The sequence below is a fragment of the Equus przewalskii genome, chromosome 29, assembly GCF_037783145.1.
Source record: "Equus przewalskii isolate Varuska chromosome 29, EquPr2, whole genome shotgun sequence".
Classification (NCBI taxonomy): domain Eukaryota; kingdom Metazoa; phylum Chordata; class Mammalia; order Perissodactyla; family Equidae; genus Equus; species Equus przewalskii.
Genome location: NC_091859.1, coordinates 39,471,759 through 39,492,131, shown reverse-complemented (window position 1 = coordinate 39,492,131; position 20,373 = coordinate 39,471,759). Strand labels below are relative to the sequence as shown.

Genomic DNA, 20,373 nt, shown 5'->3' with positions numbered 1-20,373 from the left:
CCTGGAGAGCTTCATTCATTCCTTCGTTCATTCATTCCTTCTGCACATGTTTATCGAGCACTTCAATGTACCTTGCAGATCCCGTCCTCAGTGCTGGGGACACAGCAGTGGCCAAGACCCCTGCTCTCACGGAGATGACATTGTAATGGAGGAACACAGACAAAGAACGTAATAAGGAAGTAAAACATCTTGCGGTCCAGAGTGATGAGTACTAAGAAGAAAAATGAATCAGGGAAGGGAAACAGGGATGGGGTTTTTCTTCCATTTATTAATAAGATGTCCAAGGAAGGTCTAATTGAGAAAGTGACATCTGAGCAAAGATGGCAAGGAGGTGAGCTGGGGAGTCAGATGGCTCTCTAGAGGAAGAACATTCCAGGTAGAGGGAACAGCCAGGGCAAAGGCCTGGAGCAGGGAGCACGCCTGGCAGGTCAGGGACCAGCGGGAGGCTGGTGTGGCTGGAGGGGAGTGAGGGAGGAGGAGGAGGCGGCGTGGCAGATGAGCTCCGAGAGGAAATGGGGGCCAGATGGTGAGGCCTCCTGGACTCACCATTTGAAAGGATCCCTCTGGCTGCTAAGTGGAGAATAGGTGGGGGAGGTGCAAGGGCAGCCCCAGGGAGGTGGGTAGGAGGCTGTTGGAAATCTCTAACAGGGTTTGCTGATGGATTGGATGTGGGAGAGGGAGAGAGCAGAGGTGTGGAGGATGGCTCCAGAGTTCTGCTCAATTTGCTGGAAAGGCCGCTGGGTCTAGAGGTTCAGCAGAGGCCCTGAGGCCCTGAGGGAGGAGAGAGACCCACGAGCGGGCTGGGGGGAGGACCAGCGAGGGGTGGGGCGTGGTTGAGCCCCAAACAGTCAGATGCCCTTGGCCAAGAGGGGGCTCCGGCTGGCAGCCCCTGGTGGATTAGAGAGCTGGGGCTCTCTGCGCCCACGGGGCCCACATGGATCCCAGCCCACCCTCAGGAAGAGCCGTCCTAGCTGTGCTCCGGACTAGGGGCTGGGCTTACAGTGGCCCACGGCCAAAACGAACCCTCTCCACTAGACCCTCCTTCCCCTGCTCTCACCCACACATCTGCCCGCCCTCCTGCCTTGTCCTCCCTCCTTCTTGTCCCTCCGCTGTCCTTCCTTCCACCCATCCAGCCCCACCTCTACCCCGACTTTCCCGGTACAGTCCCAGGTACTGGGGCAGCGTCCGTGAACTCGGCAGACAGGTCCGTGCTCTCATGAACTTGACATCCAGTGTGTTGGGGCCTGAAGCAACTTCTCCACTGGCCAGAGTAAGACCAAAGGATACTCTTAATTCTTCCCAGTTTAAGGTCACTTGACAAGTTTGTGACTACATGTGATTTGATTGTTAAACATTTCTAAGTCATTTCAATTTAAGTCACTATCACTAAAAAACCCTGGTCAGGTCATGCCTCCTGGTTTGGGTTCCAGGAGAGACTGGCAAAGTTGAGGGCTACGTGCTGCTGAGGCTCAGGGAGCTGGGTCCCAAGGAGGCGGTCTTTATACCCAGGCACAGGAGGGGAAGGGGCATTTGCGGGGGAGCACAGCACTCCCAAAGCACAGAGTAGGGGAGAGTGTGTGGAATGGCATGGGTGTGGAGAAGGAGGGGAGGCTGCAAAGCCAGGTGGGCCGACCGTGGAGAGTCTCGTGGGCCCTGCTGGAGTGTCTGGCCTTTGTTCTGAGGGCAGTGGGGAGCCATCGAAGGCTTCTGGGCTGGGGAATGTCCCACTGTGTGCTGGTGGCACCATGGAGGACGAATAAGAACAGGCAGGTGGTTCGAGGTGGGGGGACCAGTGAGGAGGCTGTGGCCTTGGTCTCAGTTGCTGAGACCTGACCCAGGAAAATGGGGCATCGGGTGGGGGGTGGGTACGGGAAGCAGCCCAGGTGACTCGGTGGATCTGGGAAGGGGGGTGGCGCTGCCTGCTGGGTCCCACAGTTGGCTACTCACATAACCTCACACCAGACCTGCTCCTCTTACAGTGCTCCCCACCTGGGAAATGTCCCCATCCTCCCCCAGCCGTCTGCACCACCAGAACCTGGCACCATCCTGGACTCCCTCTCCCCTACAGTGGTGCCGTCTCCAAGTCATTTGGATTTTGGCTCCCAAACTCCTCCCCAGTGTGCCCCTCCTCTGCACCCGTGCAGCCTCTATCCCAGCTGGGCCCTGCCTCTCCAGGCCTGGACTAAGGCCATGGCTTCCTCCTGGCCTCATACCCCCAGCCTTGTACTGTTGGTCCATCCCCTGCAGAATAGCCAAAGGGATCCTTCTAGAACCTGAGCTTGTCATGCCACCCTTCTTATCCTCATGGTTCCCATCACCCCGAAGAAAGCCCACCGGGCACAGGCCCTCTGCACCCACACCTCCTCACATGTCCAGCCTCAGACGGAGCTTCTTGTTTTTGCTTCCTCGTTTGGCTAAGGTTTATTGTACGCCTACTCCATGCTGGCACCATGCTTGCATCGAAGGTCGGGACCTGTGTGAGAGGAGAGAGAATCGGTCATGGGGTCTGGGATCAGGTAAGGCCTCTCCGAGGACTGGACATCCGAGCTGAGATCCAGAGGATGAGTGGGGGGGTTTCAGGAATAATAACTAGAGGAAAAGTGGGAGCCAGACCCACTGGAGGAAGCAGCGTCCTGTGCCCATATCAGGACATCCACGACCTGGTACCCACCATTGTCCCTAGATGGCAGCTTGGGAGGGGCAGGGTCGAGCCTGGGCAAGCGGGGGCCTGTGGGGTAGACTGAGGTGTGGGGACCCCATCTTTTTAAAAAAATAGCTTTATTGAGATATAACTCACATAAAATAAAATTAATCCTTTTGAAGTGTACAATTCAGTAGTTTTTAGTATATTTATGGAGTTGTGCAACTATCACCACTATCTACTTCCAGAACGCTTTTATCATCCCCCAAAGAAACTCTGTACCCACTAGAAGTCATTCTTCGTTTCCGCTGCTCCCAGCCCTTGGTAACCGTTAATCTACTTTCTGTCTCTGTGGATTTGCCAGTTCTGGACATTTCATGTAACTGGAATCAGACATGTGACCTTTTGCATCTGGCGTCTTTCAGTTAGCATAATTTATTTATTTATTTATTTATTTATTTGTTAAAGATTTTATTTTTTCCTTGTTCTCCCCAAAGCCCCCTGGTACATAGTTGTGTATTCTTCGTTGTGGGTTCTTCTAGTTGTGGCATGTGGGACGCTGCCTCAGTGTGGTCTGATGAGCAGTGCATGTCCGCGCCCAGGATTCGAACTAACGAAACACTGGGCCGCCTGCTGTGGAGTGCGCGAACTTAACCACTCGGCCACGGGGCCAGCCCCAGCATAATTTATTTTTTGAAGATCCATTCATATTATAGCATGAATCAGTACCTCCTTTCTTTTTATGGCCAAATAATATTCCATTGGTACGGCTAGACCACCTTTTGTTTATCCACTTGTCAGCTGGTGAGCATTTGGGGTGTCCCGGTTTCGGACTCTTATGGACAATGCTGCTATAAACACTCTGGACAGGCTGTGGTGTGGACACATGTTTTCATTTCTCTTGAGCAGATACCTGGAGGTGGAATTGCTGGGTTATAGGAAAACTCTGTGTTGAACCTTTCGACGAGCGGCTAGACGGTTTCCACGGTGGCTGCACCATTTACAGCCCCCCCAGCGGTGTCGAGGGCTCCGATTTCTCCACATCCTCGTCAACACTTGCCGTCGCCTGTCTTTTGATTGTAGCCATTCCAGTGGGGGAGAAATGGTATCTCATTATGGTTTTGACTGATAACTGATGATGTTGGGCATCTTTCCATACGCTTATTGGCGATTTGTATGTCTTCTTTGGAGAAATGTCTGTTCATATTCCTTGCCCATTAAAAAAATTGGGTTATTTGTCCTTTTATTGTTGAGTTGTAACAGTTCTTCATATTTCTCGATACAAGTCCCTTATCAGGGGAAAGGAGCTGGAACAAGGCCCAGGAGCCAGCCTCTGGGACTTCCCTGAGCTCCATACTCCTAGGCCTGGCGTCTGTCTCCAAGGTCTCACAGAGGGACTCCAGTGTCTCCTGGGAGGGTGGACATCTGCCCCATGAGTCACTTTCCACCTCCAGCTCCCTCGTGTCTGCTGCCTTGACCCACTCTAGACACAACGTGGTAAACACTTCATAGGGACCACCGTGCCTCCACCCACCAGGGCCCAGGGCCCGGGACCAGCAGCTGGTTTCCATATCAAGGAAAAGGGAAAATGCCGATCCTCTCAGAGGTGACCGCAGAGAAGTTGCCACCTGTTCCATGCCTGCTGTGACAGACACCGCCACAACCGCGGCTACGACGGACCAGCCGCCCCCGCAGCCCAGAGGTCCAGCCGTGGCAGACGGCAGCGGGGAGGCACAGGCCTGCGCTGTGGGAGGGATGCCTGCCAGGCCAGCCGCAGCCCCCTCGGGCCAGGCCCTCCCTCATCCTGCTTATTTAAACTTTCCTGAACTTTCCACAATTTGTAAGTTGAGCTCCTATAACTTTGAGAATCAAGGGAAATGGTGAAAAACACAAAACCCAACCACGGCTGCTGGCTGATTTGGCTTTGCTCTCTGTGGCCGCCCAGGACTGGGCGCTGGGCTGGAAACACAAGGGCAGTGATAGCTGGGCCGGTCACAGGGGTCTCCCCTCCCCTACAGCCCTCTGGGCTGGGTGGGCTGTTTGTCCCGCCAGCAGCCCCAGCCTCAGGCCATTGCTTGTGACTCATGTGGGGAGCTCTGGGCCCTGCAAATCCACTGCCCAAAGGAGCACAGGGTACAAAGAGGGAAAGGGGCCTCAAAGTCAGGGAGGGGGCCCAGGCGCAGTTGGGGGCCTGGGGTACAGCCTCAGGAAGGGATCTACAAGCCAGGGAGGGATCTACTGGGGGGAGTTCTGAACTATGCTTCAAGGAGGATGAGGATTTCAAGAAGGCAGTCACGGCACTCAGGCAGAGGACAGCCTGCGCGAAGGCCTAGCCTGGGGAACTGTTTGGGGGCTGTTATCTGGGGGGTGGAGAGAAGCAGGTGAGAAGCCAGCTGCGGCTGACTGTCCCTGGGCCCTTGTGCCTGGCTGTCAGCCCACCTCCCTGATGGCCCTCCTAAGTGCTAAGGAACCTTCCAGTCCCCTCCCTAACCTTTGTCCTGTCATCCCTTGATTCGTTCCCCACTCCCCACCTCAAGCCCTGCCAGCCACTCTCCTGGGAGATGTGCGGGGGGGTCCAGGCAGCGTTTTTCTCCTTTGCAGGACTGGGCCTGGGGCTTGCTCCTCGCTCCTGCAGTGCTCCAGCTGGGCCTGCCACCCGCCACCTGCCACCCGCCCACGTGGACCCCCGTCTGCCCCTGCTGGCATCAGCTTTGGTAGGCTCTGGGCCCCGAGGCCCCTCTGCTCACTGATTACGCAGCAGCCGGTGGGCTCGGGAGCCAGAGCGAGAGATTTATTGTGGTTTTTAGGGGGCGTTTAGGAGCCGATGTGATAATGTCTGTGAACGCACTTTGTAAACTGTAACGGGGGAGTGCCACGCACATATGAGGGGCTGCGGCTGGGGAGGGGGTGGGAACCCAGCCCCCAGATGACATCCTGGGGCTCAGCCGGGAAGCCCCTCCAGTCTTGGGGGCGGAGAAGCCCTGCTGGGCTCCAGAGCGGGAGTCCCGGGCTGCGTCTGCTGGAACAGGGCCTTCCCAGGCCTGCGGGCCCGTCTGTGTCACCAGGCAGCTCTGGAATGAGCTGTGAGCCAGAAAATTGCCAGGGTCCCTCCCTCACTCGAGAGGCTCCGTTGCACGGCAGTGACGGTGACATAACTCCTGACTGCAGAGCAGGGAAGACTCCGGCCTCCTGACTCCTGCTATAGGGGGACAGAGACAACAAGGGGGCAGCAGTTGGGCTGGCTGTCTTCTGGGAAGGGGGGCTGCCCACAGGTGGGGGCCTCTGCCATCCCACCCTTCCAGCTCAATGTTACCATCTCAGGATCTTTTTTGGTGGCACATGTTTGTGGAGCACCTCATGTGTGCTTGGCACTGCTCTAGGCACTGGGGCTACAGCAAGGACCAGGACAGACAGCAATCCCCATGTGCAGAGTTTCTGTGGAGGGGGGCGAGGGGAGACAATCCACAGGTGAATAAAGACAGTTTTAATACCAATTGTTACTATAGAGACAGTAAAACGGGAGAATCGGGAACTACTGAAGCTGGGGGGTCCTCTCTGAGGGTCCCTCACTCCTTTCTCCAGGTCAGCCCCTCTCTGTGGCCTCCAGGACAATCCTAGACCCTGAGGGCCTCAGCTGGCCCCTCTACCACCTGCCAATCACTACTTTCAAGGCCTGTAGGCTAGGCAGCCTCGGGGCTCCCAGGCCTGCAGTCCAGGGGCTGCCTTGGGTCCTTGAGCTTGGGACTGGTTGCCGTTATTAATCTTGAGAGTAATGAGAAGTGAATTAATGCTGTTTGAGCGTTACTGGTGCCAGGAGCTATTCGGACCTGAGTTATCTAATTTAATCACCAGCACAACCAAATGATGTGGGAACTGTCATTAATATTCCCATTTTACAGACAGGGAAACTGAGGCCCAGCAAGGTTGTGTAACTTGCCCAAGGCCACACAGCTGGTACAGTAGGGCTAGGATGTGAACCCCCCAGGGCCCACGCTTTTGACTGTTTCCTTCTATCTCCCTCATCAAGGTCACAAGCCTTGAACCGTAGGATTGCCAGGCTGTGCTGAGTGGTTCTACGTGCATCGTCCCACATCAGTCTCATTGCAGTCTCTTAAGCCAGCTGCTTGTCTTATGATCTGCCCCCACACTCTTTACAGGGAAGGAAACTGAGGCCCCGAGCAGCTGAGTCACAGCTGGGAAGTTGGGAAATCAGGATTTGAACTCGGCCAGCTTGCCTTGAGACTCTAACACTTAACCTCCTGGCTCTGGCTCTCGCTCTTCCTTGTCTCCCCCTTGTCTGCAGTCTTGTGTGTGCCCCTGAGAGCCCCGGGGCCTGGGTGTCCCCCGTATCACAGACAGGCACACCGAAGCCCAGGAAGGTGTTCTGAGACTTGTGCACGGTTGCTGGCTGTTGAGCGAGGCCTGTTTCCCAGCCGCCTTACTGAGAGGGCATCTGGCAGAGCGACTGTGGCCAGGGAGTGGTTGAGGAGGTGGGGACGGGTCCTGGACATTTGCCCAGGTGTGCAGGGCTCTGGGATCCAGGTGTCTGCCTCTCCTCCGTTACAGACGGGTCCCAGCTTCTAGATGCAGCTCTGGCTCCAGCCTAGAGGGGGTCTCACTTCCTTGTGGGGCAGGGGCACTCTGAGGGGCCATGCTGGCTCCTGGCTTAGTGCCCTACGAGCCTGTGACCTTGGCAAGGTCACCCTCTCTGAACTTGTTTCTTCTCTGTAAAATGCGATCCTGGTATTGGGCTGGGTTTGTTACACGCGTTTTCAGTAAAACCTGAGGTGTGTCTGGTGGCTGGAAACAGGCAGCTCTTGCCTAGACCCCCTTGTGCTCTGCTCAGGAATCAGTAGGATGAAGAGGTCCTGGGGCCACCTGCCCAGGGGAGTCAGCACAGCTGCGCCGGCCCAGGAGGGCTCTCTGGGTTACTCTGTTCCCGCCACGGGCATTGGTGCGCTGCTGCCCCCGGACCCTGTGGCCGTGAGGCCTGCTGTGACCTCAGGCGTGCCAGGGAGACACAGTCAGGCCCTCCGTGAGCCTCCTGGACACTCCCCAGGTGGCCTGCACCTTCTGGGAGGGATTGATGTCAGTCTGAGGGCAGCAGCAGCAGAGGCCCCGAAGCCTTGGCAGTGGGATTAAGGTGGAGAAAAATGAAGCGTGGAAATCATTAGCTTCCTTGGTTGGCAAGAGCCGCCCCAAATGAACATTTGGGGCTTTTAAAATGAACATCAGCTGCAGGGACCGGTGCCCTGTGCCCGCCACAGCCCAGGCCGCCTTGTGGAATCCCGATCCCAGCCCTTCTTCTTTGGTTGTGGCTCAGCCAACACTCACTGGGTGCCTACTGTGGGCCAGGACCAGAGCCAGGATGGGAAGGAGAAGCAGCCAGAGAGCAGCAGCCCTGTGGCGAGAGCGCAGCCGCAGAGGCCACAGTGCCAGCCAGCCAGGCATCAGGCAGGATGGGGTGGGGGCCTCGACCTCCTCGGGACCATGGGAGCAGGGAGGGGCTGGGTGGCCACGAGTGAGGGCTGGGGGTGGGGGACAGTGCCACGAGGCTTCCCAGAGGAGAGGCGTTAAGGGGTGGGGGTGGGCATCCCGAGGAAAGGGCCCTGCAAAGGCACTGGGGTAGAAAGGCTCTGAGCAGGAGTGAGAACACGCCTCCAGGGCCAGGCAGGTGGGCCTGGTGGGGACTGGGGCGAACTGCAGGTCAGTGTTCCCTCAAGACTGCTGCCAAGCAGCAAGGCAGGGGGGAGCCTTCTGCCTGAGACTTCCATTTTCCAAACTAAGCTGGAAATGTGGATTTTTATGCGAAAATCCCCAATTTTTAAATGATGGGAATTCATTTTAGTTAAAAACAAAAGATACTATGGGGTCAAACCAAGCATGGCTTCGGCTGGATTGGGTCGGTGGGCCAAGAGTTTCTGATCTCCAGAGGCGCTGGTGGTGGGGAGGGGGCAGGGAGGTGGAGCAGGCTGGTCAGAAGTGGCGGGCGGTGAAGCGGGAGGAGGGCAGGCACGGTGAGCCGGGTGGATGGTGGGGGGTTTGTGGAGGGGGAGGGTGGGGTGGGTTGAACCGGTCGGATGGAGGGGTGTGTTTGACGGGTGCGGCGGGGTGGGCCGGTCGGGTGGTGGCTGACCTAACTCCCACCGGCGGCGCCAGCACGTGGGGCGCTAGGCGTGGGGGGCGGGGGTGGAGGCAGGGCCCCCCTACCCCAGCCCGGCGCGCCGCGGCCGCCCGCCGCCTCCATCCGGGCCTCTCCCCACCTCCCGCCCGCCCGCCCCCGCCCGCGCCCCTCCCCCGCCGGCGCGCACAGCTCCCGCCGCCCCTCCTCCGCCCGCCCGCCTGCTCTCCGCCCGCTCTCCCCGGCTCCCTCCCGGTCTCTCTTAAGTGCCATCGAGGGGCGCCGGGAATTGCAGCCAGTAAATCGCGTCCCACCACTCAGCAGCGGGGCCACCGCAGCGGCGCCGCCCGCGCCCGCCGGGAGCCCGCGCCGCCCGGGCGCCTCTCCAGGGCCCGCGAGGCCCGCCCCCCCGGCGCGGCGCGGCGCAGGGCCTGCCCCCGGGCCGGCCGGGGCGCGGGGGCCCGCGCTGGAGGCGAGGACGCGGCGGCCACGGGGCGCTCGGCCCGGAGCGCGCGGCCCGCGCCCCCGCGCGCCCTGCCCGCGCCCGCGCCCCGCGCTCCGGAGCCCGGCCCCGCTGCCTGGGCTCTCCTGCGGGACCGATGCCGGCCCTCCGGCCGCTAGGGTAAGGGGGCAGCGCGGGCGCGGCGGGTGAGGCGGGAGGGTGGGTGGGCGCCCTCCCAGGGACCCGGTGCCCGCCCAGCACCAGCGTCTGGCACGTGGGGGCGTCTCAAGTTCCCTTTGGAGGCCGGACAGGTGGCGAGAACGCGGGGGTGTGATGCTTAAGGCTGGCACTCACTGCGTGCCTACTGTGCGCCGGGCGTGACCGGCTCCTCTGAAGTGGGTTTTTTTTGTCCCCATTGTACAGATGAGAAAACGGAGGCTGAGAGAGGGCCAGTAGCTTGCTCAGGGTCCCCAGCTAGAAAGTGGCCAAGCCAGGATTTGACCCCCGGGCTGCTTGATGCCAAAGTCAGAGCTTTCCCCATTAGGGCTCACACAACCATGGAGTGAGGGTATGAATATTTCATTGTAAAGAAGAAGAAAAAAATAAGCCATTGTCCCACTACCATAATGCAGCCACTGTAGGCCTTTAGGTTCTTTCTTTCTGCCTTGTTCTTTTTCTCTCTTTCTTTAAGAGTGTGCGCCTCGGGGTCGTTTGGACCCTGGTTCCATCTTTAGTCTAGCAGTACAAGCTGAGAGTTTTCGAGCCAGTCCCTTGGCTCTCTGAGTCTGAGTCTCTAGCCTAGGAAAATGGGGACACTCCCAGGGTTACCGAGGGGCTTAGATGAGGCGGGGTGGGTAGCCCTGTCAGTGGGTGGTAGGAGGTGGGGAGGGGCCAGGGCCTGGGGGAGAGGGGCATGGGTTCAGCAGGGGTTCGTGGAGCTCCTACTGCAGAGCCAGCCCTGGGCTCTGGCCCTGGGGTAGGCGGGGGCAGCCTGGCCCGTATGCTTCCAGCAGGAGGGCTCTGTCCAGCATTGTGGGGCTGCCTTTCCCAGGCCCCTGCTTCCTCCTGGAGTGTTCAGGAGGGGGGCAGTTCCCTGGTTTCACCTCTGCCAAGGAAATGAATTGCCTGTAGGAGGAGGCGTCCGGCGCTGCTGAGAATTTTGCACCTGGGGCTAACATTTGGGTCCTGGCTTCTCCCATGCCCAGGCCTGGGTTTTGGGACCTCCTGGGACATTCCAGGCTCACAAGTTTAGCATCAGGCCCAATTCCTTATTCTACCCCAGATTGATGACATCACCTCCACCAGCACCCAAACCGGAGACCCTGGGCCTGTGGCCTCCCAGACACCTCTACCTGCCCATCCATCCATCCAGCCACAGAGTTCTGTGGGTCCTGCCCCTCAGACACCTCTCCCTTCTTTTACCCTCTGACCTGGGCAACTGCACCTCCCCTCTCAGTCCTTGACCATCGGTCTGGAACACCGTAGCCAAAGCTGTCTTTCTAAATGCAGCTCTGAGCTGCTGAACTCCTCAGCTGTCCACAGACCTAAACTAGGCCAAACTCCTGAGTTGTCTCCTGAGGCCGGGCTTCTCTCTGGTCTGCCCTGCCCGCCTTTCCGGCCACACCCCTGAGAGCTGGATGTCCCCTTGTCACAGAGCCCCTGAGCACTAGGTCTCCCCTGCCGGAGGTGGTCTCTTCCCCAAACGTCCCCTCCCCCGTGTCTTCTGGCCTGTTGAGCTCCTGCTCATCCTCAGGGCCCAGCTGTGCCCTCTCCTGTGTGTGGGCCTCCTAGAGCCCACCTCTCTCGGGCTGGTACGGTCAGCGCTCCTTCCCACGGGCACCCCGGCTCTTGGTGAATCCCTCCATTATGGCTCTCGACATGGTGCAGCATGGCGCAACATGCTTCTGTGTCAGCCTCCCCCATCAGACTGGGAGCCCCCGGAGAGCAGGGGCCCAGCACAGGGCCAACCCAGAGTGGCCAGCCCGGTGATCTTTGAGGAATGAACACTGGAGAGTCTGTCAGAAGCAGATGGACCTAGGCTCCTTAGAGGGGCTCTCAAGACCCCCCGGCGGTCAGTGAGGAGTGGAAAGTCACAATCCGCCTGCCTCCTTGGGGTGTCCTGCTGGTGAGCAGGGTGCCCTGGATGGAGGAGCTGAGGACCGGATTTGCTCCCAGCTACCTGCAGGCCTTGCCCCTCAACCGTTGCGTTTAGGGGCCCAGGTCCCACCTGGATTTGTTGGGGCAGTGATGGTGGGCACTCAGGCGGAGGGGCCCTCCCTCTCATGTCCCCTGGGGCCCTCAGCCACCTCTGCTCCGTGGAGCCCACCCCCACCGCCCTCCTGGGGAACAGGGAGAGTTATGTCAGGCCCTCTGGCCGAGCGCCAGGGCTCCCCATGGAACTATAAATTGACCTGTCGGGAGAGGGAAGAGATTAATGTCGGCCATCTTCATTAGCGCGTCCCCCGGGGTGGCGGCGTCTGCCCTGAGCTGGCTGGTTGGAGAGGGTGTGAGTGAGTGAGGGGATGAAGGGGTTTGCACTCCCCCCAGAAAGGCAAGGGGCAGGGGCCAGGGCCTGCCAGAGAGCGTGGCCTCCTCCCACTGTTAGAAGGGCCGTCCCTCTGGCCTCTGCTCCTGGCAGCAGGCGTGTGCTTTGATGGAGGACCTGTGTGCTAATTGGGAGCAGAGATGCGCGCCCCGCAGCTCCGCGGGGCTCCAGGCTGACACCGCCAGCTCAGCGGCATCTGCCGGGCCTTCATTAGAGGCCTTTCCCCTGACCAGAGAGGAGCCTGCTGCGGGCTGGGGGGCTCCCCTCCTCTCCTCTCCCCTCCCTCTCCCCCTCCCTTCCCCTTCTTTACCGCGTTGATGATGGAGAAGGAGGCGGCTTTGGCGTGTGGAATGGATGATGAGGATTGGAAGATCGGAGGGGTTTGAGACCGTGTGCGTCCTGATGACCACGTGACCTTGGGTTGGGCCCTTGACTGCTCTGCCCCCGGCGTGCTTGTCCGTGGGATGGGTATGGTCGTGCCCCCTGGGGTGGGGGGATTGGACGAGGGCGCATGTGTGGATTCGTCTTTGGAAATGAGGACAAGGCAGAGCCTGGGGCTGAGACACAGACTTGAGTCCAGCTTCTTGGGTCCAAATCCTGGTGCTGCGCCTCCCGTGAGGCCCCGGGCCCTCCGAGCCTCAGCTTCCTTGTCTGGTGATGGTTGAGGGCCAGGGTGGTCTCATGGGCTGGGGATCCCATCTCCGGGACAGAAACAGAGCTCCCACACTGGGTGCAGGCTGCTTGGGAAGTGACTGTGGCACAAAGTCAGGTGGCATTGGCTTGGTCCATCATTGATTCACTCACTCATTCGTTCACCCAACCCATGCCTCCTGCCCTGTGGTATTGTCCCCACAGGGGGGTTCAGAAGTGGCCTCACCATCTAGTGGCCTCCCTGGGGAAACAAATCCAGGAACAGATGGGGAAAGGACTGCATGAGCTGTTGGGACCCCTGGAAAGGAGTTTGCTCAAGCCTAGGCATGTCTGGAAGGCTCCAAGGGGACACCTGTGAGGTGAAGGTGGCAGCCTTTCCTTGTAGACCTTGTCTGCACCAAGCTGTGATATGGGGGCACCCGGCCAGTCAGCAAGTTCCTGGCCCCAGAGTCCCCCAGACCAGGCTGTCTACCAGGGTGCGCGCAGGGGATGCTTGGCTCAGTGTGCAGGCACTGAGACCCCTCCCCACACCCACTCCTGTCTCTCAGCCTTTCCTGCACATCCAGGGCTAGTGGCAGGGGGCTGGGCCTTACTTGGTACTGGTGTCACTGGCCTCGAGTCTGTAGCTCAGACTGGGTGCCATGAGCACCCTGCTGGCCAGGTGCCTGCTCGAGGCTGGGGGGAGCAAGTCTTGGGCCAGGACCACCCCTTGGGATGGTTGAATGGTTCAGGCTGTGCCACTCACTAGTACAGGGTGCGCTCTGTAAGGCACGTGAATCCGCTTCTCCAGGTCTCAGGTCCCTTGTTTGTACAGTGGGGATGCCTGATGCACTAAGAGTGGAGCATAGCGAGCGCTGTCCTGTGGTCCTTCTGTCTCAGGCAGCTGCCCCAGTTCCTGTTTTCTGCCCAGAGAACCCCGGTTAAGTCGGGTGTGGGCTACTTTGGGGCCCCAAATCTCTGTGTCAACCCACCAGAGGGTACTAGGAACCCCCTGTGCACCGTAGAATGTTTAAACAAAAAGCACATGGTTTGAGAGTCAGAAAACCCAGCTCTGAGTCTTTGCTCCACAACCAACCAGCTGTGTGGCCTTGAGCACATCACTTAACTTCTCTGCGCCTCCATTTTCTCATCTGGAGCTGAAATGAGATGTTGTAAACTGCAAACCACAGTGCACATTGCGTGGATCAATAAGCCTCCACCTCCTGTAGAGGATGGAGAGCTGGACCAGGAGTCTGAGCCCTGGGTGGTGCCCCTGCCCCCTTGGCCTTGTGCTGTGCCTTTGGGCAAGACTCTCTGGACGCATCTGTTAAGGGGGACCATAGCGTCTGCCTGCCTCACAGCTCTTCTGACAATGAAAAGCCGCATGGGGTCAGGGGAGAGGGGCTGCTCATCGGAGGGCTAGATGCTTTCCTGGAACAACCCTGGCGCCCCAGAGGTGGCTGACCTCCTGGGGCCCCTGTCTGGTAAATGAGATCAGACACCCTGCACACCCTGGTCCTTAGATCTCTGGGATTCTGCGTTTAATCAGAATTTTAGCCCTTCTGTTTATAATGCATCTGAACCGACTCCAGCCCCATTTGTATGAGATGTATTGAAATATACTGTCATGCGACTTTAATGTGTTAAGAGTGCCCTTTGAAAGTCCCGTGTTGAGAGGCAGATGATGGAGAGGTGCCTATTGTTGCCGCCTCGCCGTGCCCAGCCCGTCCCGCCTGGCAGGCTCAGTCGCGGGAGCTGGCAACATGGCTGTCTGCCTCCGCCTCTCCCGAGCAGGCAGGAATCGCGGACGCGTTAGCGGTTTCATTAAGCCTCTCGCCAGCCTCCCCGCCTCCCTCCCGGGCCTCCTCGGTAATTATTTTCCCAGCCCTTCCACTCACAGCCCTTGAGCGAGCTCGTCGGGATTGGCCGAGTGGCCCCCGCAGGCTGGGCTGCTGGGCCTGGGCTCTGCCGAGGCCCCCTGGGCACCCCCTCCCGACGCTCTGCATTGCCATTTAAGCTTTGTGTCCCCCTGAGGCCTCCGTGAAAATGCAGATCTGCTGCCTGCCAGGGGTGATGGTTAACCCGTTATTACACACCCGGCACGTGTAGTCTTCTCGGTGCAGCCCACCTCTGTTCAGTCAGGCGAAAAGTTTCTTGGGCTTTCTTCTGGGGCTATCACCGCGTGGGCGCCGGGGACCCAGCTGTGAGGGAGATGGGATTCCTCGTCCTGTGAGGCTGTGAGCATCCAGGGTCCCGGGTCGGGGGACAGAACCTGCAGCGCTGGGGATGCGTGGAGACTGAGGGGGAGGTGTGTACAGAGTGACCAGGACCTGCAAGGGCCGTCTTCCTGGTACCCAGAGGTCCTGGGACCCACAGCCTTCCACCACCCAGGGTGAGCATGAGACCCAGCTGGGCCCAAACACCCCATCCTCCTGGCCACAATGATTGGTTGAGAAATGGGCGCATGGCCCATCTGAGCCCGTCAGAGGTTTCCTTGGAACTTTGACAGAGCACGCATGCTGGGGAGACTGACTCACTGTGATTGCTGAACCCAGAGAGTGTGAATGTGGGATTGCTGGCCACCCTCTTCCACAGCCATATCTAGGGGGGGAATCTCTGATAAGGTCATTGCAGAGCTGAGATGGAAGTGTGTATTGCTTCATTTGGGCCTCTGGGTCCAGCTGTGCCTGAAACCTCCCCTGGAGTTTTCAGTTGCATAAGCAGACGTGTTCCCTTTTTTGCTCAAGCTATCTTGAGTTGATTTCTTTCTCTTGCAACCAATAGAGTCCTGACAGATAAGAAAAATCAGGCAGGATTTTACAAAAGAAGTGATATTTTGAGTTGGGTCTTGAAGGATGAGTAGGAGTTCATGCAGCAGAGACGGGGAGGGAGAGCACTCAGGAAGAGGGAACAGCAGGAATCAAAGGCATGGAAGCGTGGAAGTGCGGGATGGGGACACCAAGTACTGGGTGTGGCACCAAGGCTTATCAGCACTGATGACAGGAGAAGAGGTTGGGGAGGAAGCTGATGCCAGGTTGTGAACGCCAGGTTGAGGAGGGGGATAGGCTGAAGGTGCTGAGGACTGGGGGAGGGATGAGCAGGAGCAGGAGGCGTGGGCTCCGGCAGGTCGAGAAGGCGCCTGGAGAGGATGAGGAGGAATTTGCTGGTGTGGAAGGCGCAGGGAGGGCAGCCCAGCCCAGTGTGGGTCTGGGATTCAGAGCGAGAGGAGAAGCTCCAGGGCCGGGGCTGGAGAAGGAGGCCAAGGCCAGACCACAAGGCCTCGGACGTGAGGCTGCAGCACACACATGGTCCTGGAGCCCCTGGTGTGGGCAGGTCCAGCTGCACTGTGGAGACTGGCCATTCATTCCCTCGTTCATTAAACGCATTTGTGAAGCACCTACTGTGTGTCAGGCCCTGAGGATGCAGCAGTGACCACTCAGTAACAGCCACATAGTCATGCAGCTCCCAGGCTGATGGGGAGACAATGAGCTAAGAAGGAGGTGCCCGAGAACGTGAAACAGTCAAGTGATGGTGACTGGGGTGGGGCAGGCATGTGAGTGCCACTGGCCAGGGTCCTCTGGGGAGGCTTCTCCAAAAGGGAACGTTTGAGCTGAGACCTGAAGGATGAGGAAGGCCAGCCATGGGGAGCTCAGGAGGAAGAGTGTCCAGGTAGAGGCATGTGCAAAGGCCCTATGGCACATCTGAGTTTGGCTTGTCAAGAGGCAGAAGGGTGGCCAGTGTCACTGGAGTGTGGTGGGCATGAGGGTGGGTCGGGGGGCAAGGGCCACATCATACTGGGCTTCTGGGCCCAGGAAGGGGCTTGGTTTTTCTCCCTGTGATAGGGAATTTTTAGAGGATCTCAGTAGCAGTTCTGGAGCCAGAGATGGGGAGAAGGGAGGTGGCAGTGGGGTGCAGCTGAGAGTGCATGTGACGTGGGGAGTTGGGGGAGAAAGGAGGCTCAGGCGTGGCCCCAGGTTCTGGACTGAGCACCTGGGAGGATGGGGGGCCATCTGGGGAGCTGGGATACCTGGAGCAGCCTGAGCTGGGGGACGTCTGGCTGGAGGGGTTCAGGGGCAGCCAGAGCTGGTGGTGGCTGAAGCCAAGGTTGTCCTGAGGAGGGGTGGTGGGAGCCAAGGGCTAGGGAGGCGGAGGGTGTCCGGAGCAGTTTCCCACCTGACCACCCGCTGTGCCAGGCAGTGCCACATGGGGCTGGTGTGGCTGCAGGAGCTGTGTGCTGCCCTGGACACAGCCAGTTCTTGCTACCACTGTCCCCCCTCCGGCTCTGGCTGGAGCAGGGAAGTGGCATAGCCTGCTGCCCTCAGCCGGGCCACCTTCTGCAGTGGGGAGCTCCCCCGAGCTGCTCTGCCTCTTGCTGCCAGCTGGTTGGCTCAGCTGGAGGAGGCCGTGCTAATGGGGCCAAGGTCACAGGCTGCAGCCTGCACGGGTGATGGTGGACGCCCAGAACTGTGCTCCTGGTGCTTGTGGGCAGGGGAGGGGTGACGCTGGCCCACAGACCTTGGTTGCCCACTATGGGTAGGCCTGGGGGTGAAGGTGAGCTGGGGGCCACGCTGGTCTGGGCAGGGCTGGGAGGTGACCTGGGGGACCCCCCTGCTCCAGAGCTGGAGCCCTCCCAGGCTCCATGTCACTCCTTCCGGGACCCTGCTGGCCCCCCAGCCTCACACTGTGTGTTCTCTCCGTGTTCAGTGACTGCTCCGGAGGTCCCCAGAGCCCAGGTCTTCCTTGCCACCAGGGCTTTGCTTCTGCTGAGCCTTCTGCCTGAAACATGTCCCCGTCCCCTCCCCGAATTGGAACAGGGGTGAACAGATGTCCCCGCCGTATTCCCACAACCCTGGGCTCTTCCCTCTGCCAGGCAACATTCGTTGAGCAGCTGTATTCACTTAACACGAATGTCAAGGCCCTACTACGTACTAGATCCCGTGCTGGGGGCCAAGGTGCGGTGGTGCATCTGTGAATAAGACAGACCAGGTCCTGGCCCTCACAGTGTAGCGGGACAGACAGACAGTCAACCTGTGAAGGTGCAGAAACCTGTCCAGTGCCGGACTGTGGGCAGAGCTGTGCGGGGAGGCTGGGGGCGCTGGAGAGAGGGCGGAGCCCTGTGGGGAAGCTGGGGGTACTGAAGAGAGGGCGGAGCCCTGTGGGGAGGCTGGGGGTACTGGAGAGAGGGCGGAGCCCTGTGGGGAGGCTGGGGGCACTGAAGAGAGGGCTTGGGAGACGCTGGTGGAGGCAGAGAGTTAGGGATGCTTTATCCAAGACCTGAGGGTAGGGAAGGTGCCAGCCATGGTGGGTGTAGCAGGGAGAGCATTCCGGGTGGGCTGTCTGCCTGCTCGTCTGTCTCCCTTACTCTTCCTGCCTCATGGGGGCCAGCACAGAGCTGGGGTCTTCCCTGGGGCCGACCTGCTTTGGGGAGGGTCCCCAGGGCAGGGGTGGCCCACGTGGCCCTGTGGAGCCCAGATCCCAGGAGCATAGGCAGAGGCCACAGCTGGGGTGGCTTATGGGCTAAGGACAGGTGGCTTTGGGTACCGCACCCAGCCAGGGCCTGGGTCTGGGACACGGGCGGGCACAGAGCCTGCGAGATCATACCTGCAGAGGGCCAGCACCCTCTCGGCAGACAGACGGCTGAGCTCGAGCTCCACGTCCTCCTCTGTGAAATGGGCCCGGCAGTGCCTCCCTCGCCAGGCTGCTCGGAGGGTTAAATGAGGTCATGTTTAGTGCAGCGCCTGGCGCAGGACGCGCACTGGGTGCTGCCCTTACTGCTGTGGTTCTTTCTGGTGTTTGCTGAGTGAGTCGCAGACAGGGCTGCCGTTGAATTGGAATCCGTGTCCCACTAGCCTTGTTCACTGTCCACCTCCAGCTCCTAGGACAGTGCCTGCGACACACCGTGGGGGTTCTGTCGGTGTTCGTTGACTGCCTGCCTGAGTGAACCGACTGTGTGCGTGAGCGGCCCCCAGGTGGTGGGGAGGACAATGCACAGACCACACTGGCTTCTCCTTCTGGGAGCTTGGGCTGTGCCTGCTGGGCTGACCGTTGGGAGCCCAGCCATCCGGGGAGCCCTGGGATACCAGACCTCTCCAGGCCTCGGTTTCCTCCTCTGTAAAGTGGAGATGATGTAGTCCTGACTCGGCTTTGCCTGGTGACTCCTTCAGGGCCTCACAGAGCTCATTCCCACAGGAGTCTGCCCTCAGCTGCAGCCCTGGGCTCAGCCTGGGCTCCCACTGTCCCTGTGGCTGTAGTCCCGCATCCTGGTGGCCCTGGAGCAGCCACCATGGTGGGTTGGAGCTCCTTCTGGGAGGGAGGTCCTGAGCTGGGCCTGGCACATAGTGAGTGTGCAGGAAGGGCCTGGTCCATGGGTGGGCACCCTGAGGCCTGGGCTTGGCCTGGGTCCTGCTGCCGCCCCGTGTGTGGCCTTGGGCACTGGGTTGCTGGTTCAGCACCCACTGTGTGCAGAGCTGGGAGAGACGCCTGGGAACCGTGGGTCCCAGCCTCTGAGTCGGTCTCAGGTTTGTGGCTGGAGCACGTGGACTCGGGCCTGGATATGAGGGTTTTTACCCCTTTTCCTCTGCTGCCCCTGCAGCAGGTGGAGACCACTGGCCCCTTGCAGATGGGGAAACTGAGGCCCACAGAGGGCCAGGGTGCGGGGGAAGCCAGATGGGTTTCTGCTTCAGTGCGCCCTGCGTTCATGGTGCAGTGGCCGTCGGCCGGCTGTGCACACCTGAGTACACGCCATCCTTGTAAACCCTCCGCGCGGCCAGGCAGGTCCTGTTGGCGCTCCCGTTTTGTTCTTAGTTACTTTGGGGGTGTAGTTTAATACAGAAAAGTGTGCAAGTCCTGAGTGTACAGCTGGATGGGTTTTCACATCCAGGTACAGTCGTGTCACCCCATCCGGGTCCTGAACCGGAACATTCCCAAAAACCTAGGAGGCTCCCTGGTGCCCCTTCTGGTCATTGCCCCCCTGCCGCCGACAGCCCCCAACCCCGGCATCCAACAGTAGAGGCTGGCTTTGTCAGTCTGCACCTCACGTGAACGGAGTCGCAGTTTCCCTGGTCGCGTCGGCCGCTTCCGCTCAGCACGGCGTCTTGCGGGTCGTCGCTGCTGTTGTTTTCACACAAGTCGGCGGAATGGGGTTCGAACCCTCCTGCTAATTCTCCCCACAGCACCCAGAGATCACTCCCGCTCACGACCCACCAGTGGCTCCATCGCCCTTGGAAGAAAGGCCTGCATCCTCCCCCTGGCCTTGCCTGCACCAGCACTGGCACCCGTCCCTGCCCTCCGGCCACGTAGGTGCATGGGCCCTGCGTCCTCAAAAGCCCTAAGCTCCTTCCTCTCTCAGGGCCTTTGCACATGCTGTTCCTTCCTCCTGTCTGCCTTGAGCTTCCTTTCAGGGCCTGGCTGGAGTGTCACCTCCTCCAGCTTGCTGCCGGGACCTCCCCAGACCAGGCTGAGCCCTCCTGGTGGATGTCATCAGGCTAGTTCATGCTTTTACTTTACTGCCCGTGTCATTTGTAATTAATTGTCAGTTAAGCATCTGCCTGCCTCACCAGATAGTAAACTCCACTCCAGGAGGCAGGGATGGTGTCTGCTGAGTTCACGGCTGCATCTCCTGCACCCTTCGTTGATTTGTTCACCCATTCTTCGAGGCATCTGCTCATTCATCGTGTACTGAGGCCCGCCGTGCTGCAGCCCCTCCGCTAGTGTTTGCTGAGTGAATGAGTGAGTGGATGGATGGATGGATGAATGAATGAATCAATGAATGTATGTACATCTGCTTCTGAAGCCTGTATTCTTTCCACTGCTTCCCACCGTCTCTGATACCATTTCTCTGGGCCTCAGTTTCCCTAACTGTCAAACGAGGGAGCCAGACCTGCCACTTCTGGCCGAGTTCTGACTTGGAGGATGTGGGGTGGACGGGCTGGCTTAGACGGGCAGATGCCCAGGGGCAGCCCAGCCGAGCAGGGAGGTGGCCACTGGTTACAGGG

At 59.5% G+C, this 20,373-nt stretch overlaps 1 protein-coding gene across 4 annotated transcripts in view; it reads left to right on the top strand.

Moving 5' to 3' along the window:
* TCF20 (transcription factor 20) overlaps positions 1-20,373 on the top strand; it is a 184,688-nt gene that overhangs the window by 10,977 nt on the left and 153,338 nt on the right. The window contains exon 1 of one of the 4 annotated variants that reach the window (XM_070599624.1): positions 9,245-9,384. The exons of 2 other annotated variants lie outside the window; for them this stretch is intronic. The gene's annotated coding sequence lies outside the window, so the exon portion shown is untranslated. Of the gene's footprint in view, positions 1-9,244; positions 9,385-20,373 lie in introns of those variants that run through there. One more of the 4 variants, XM_070599617.1, reaches the window with a different exon arrangement.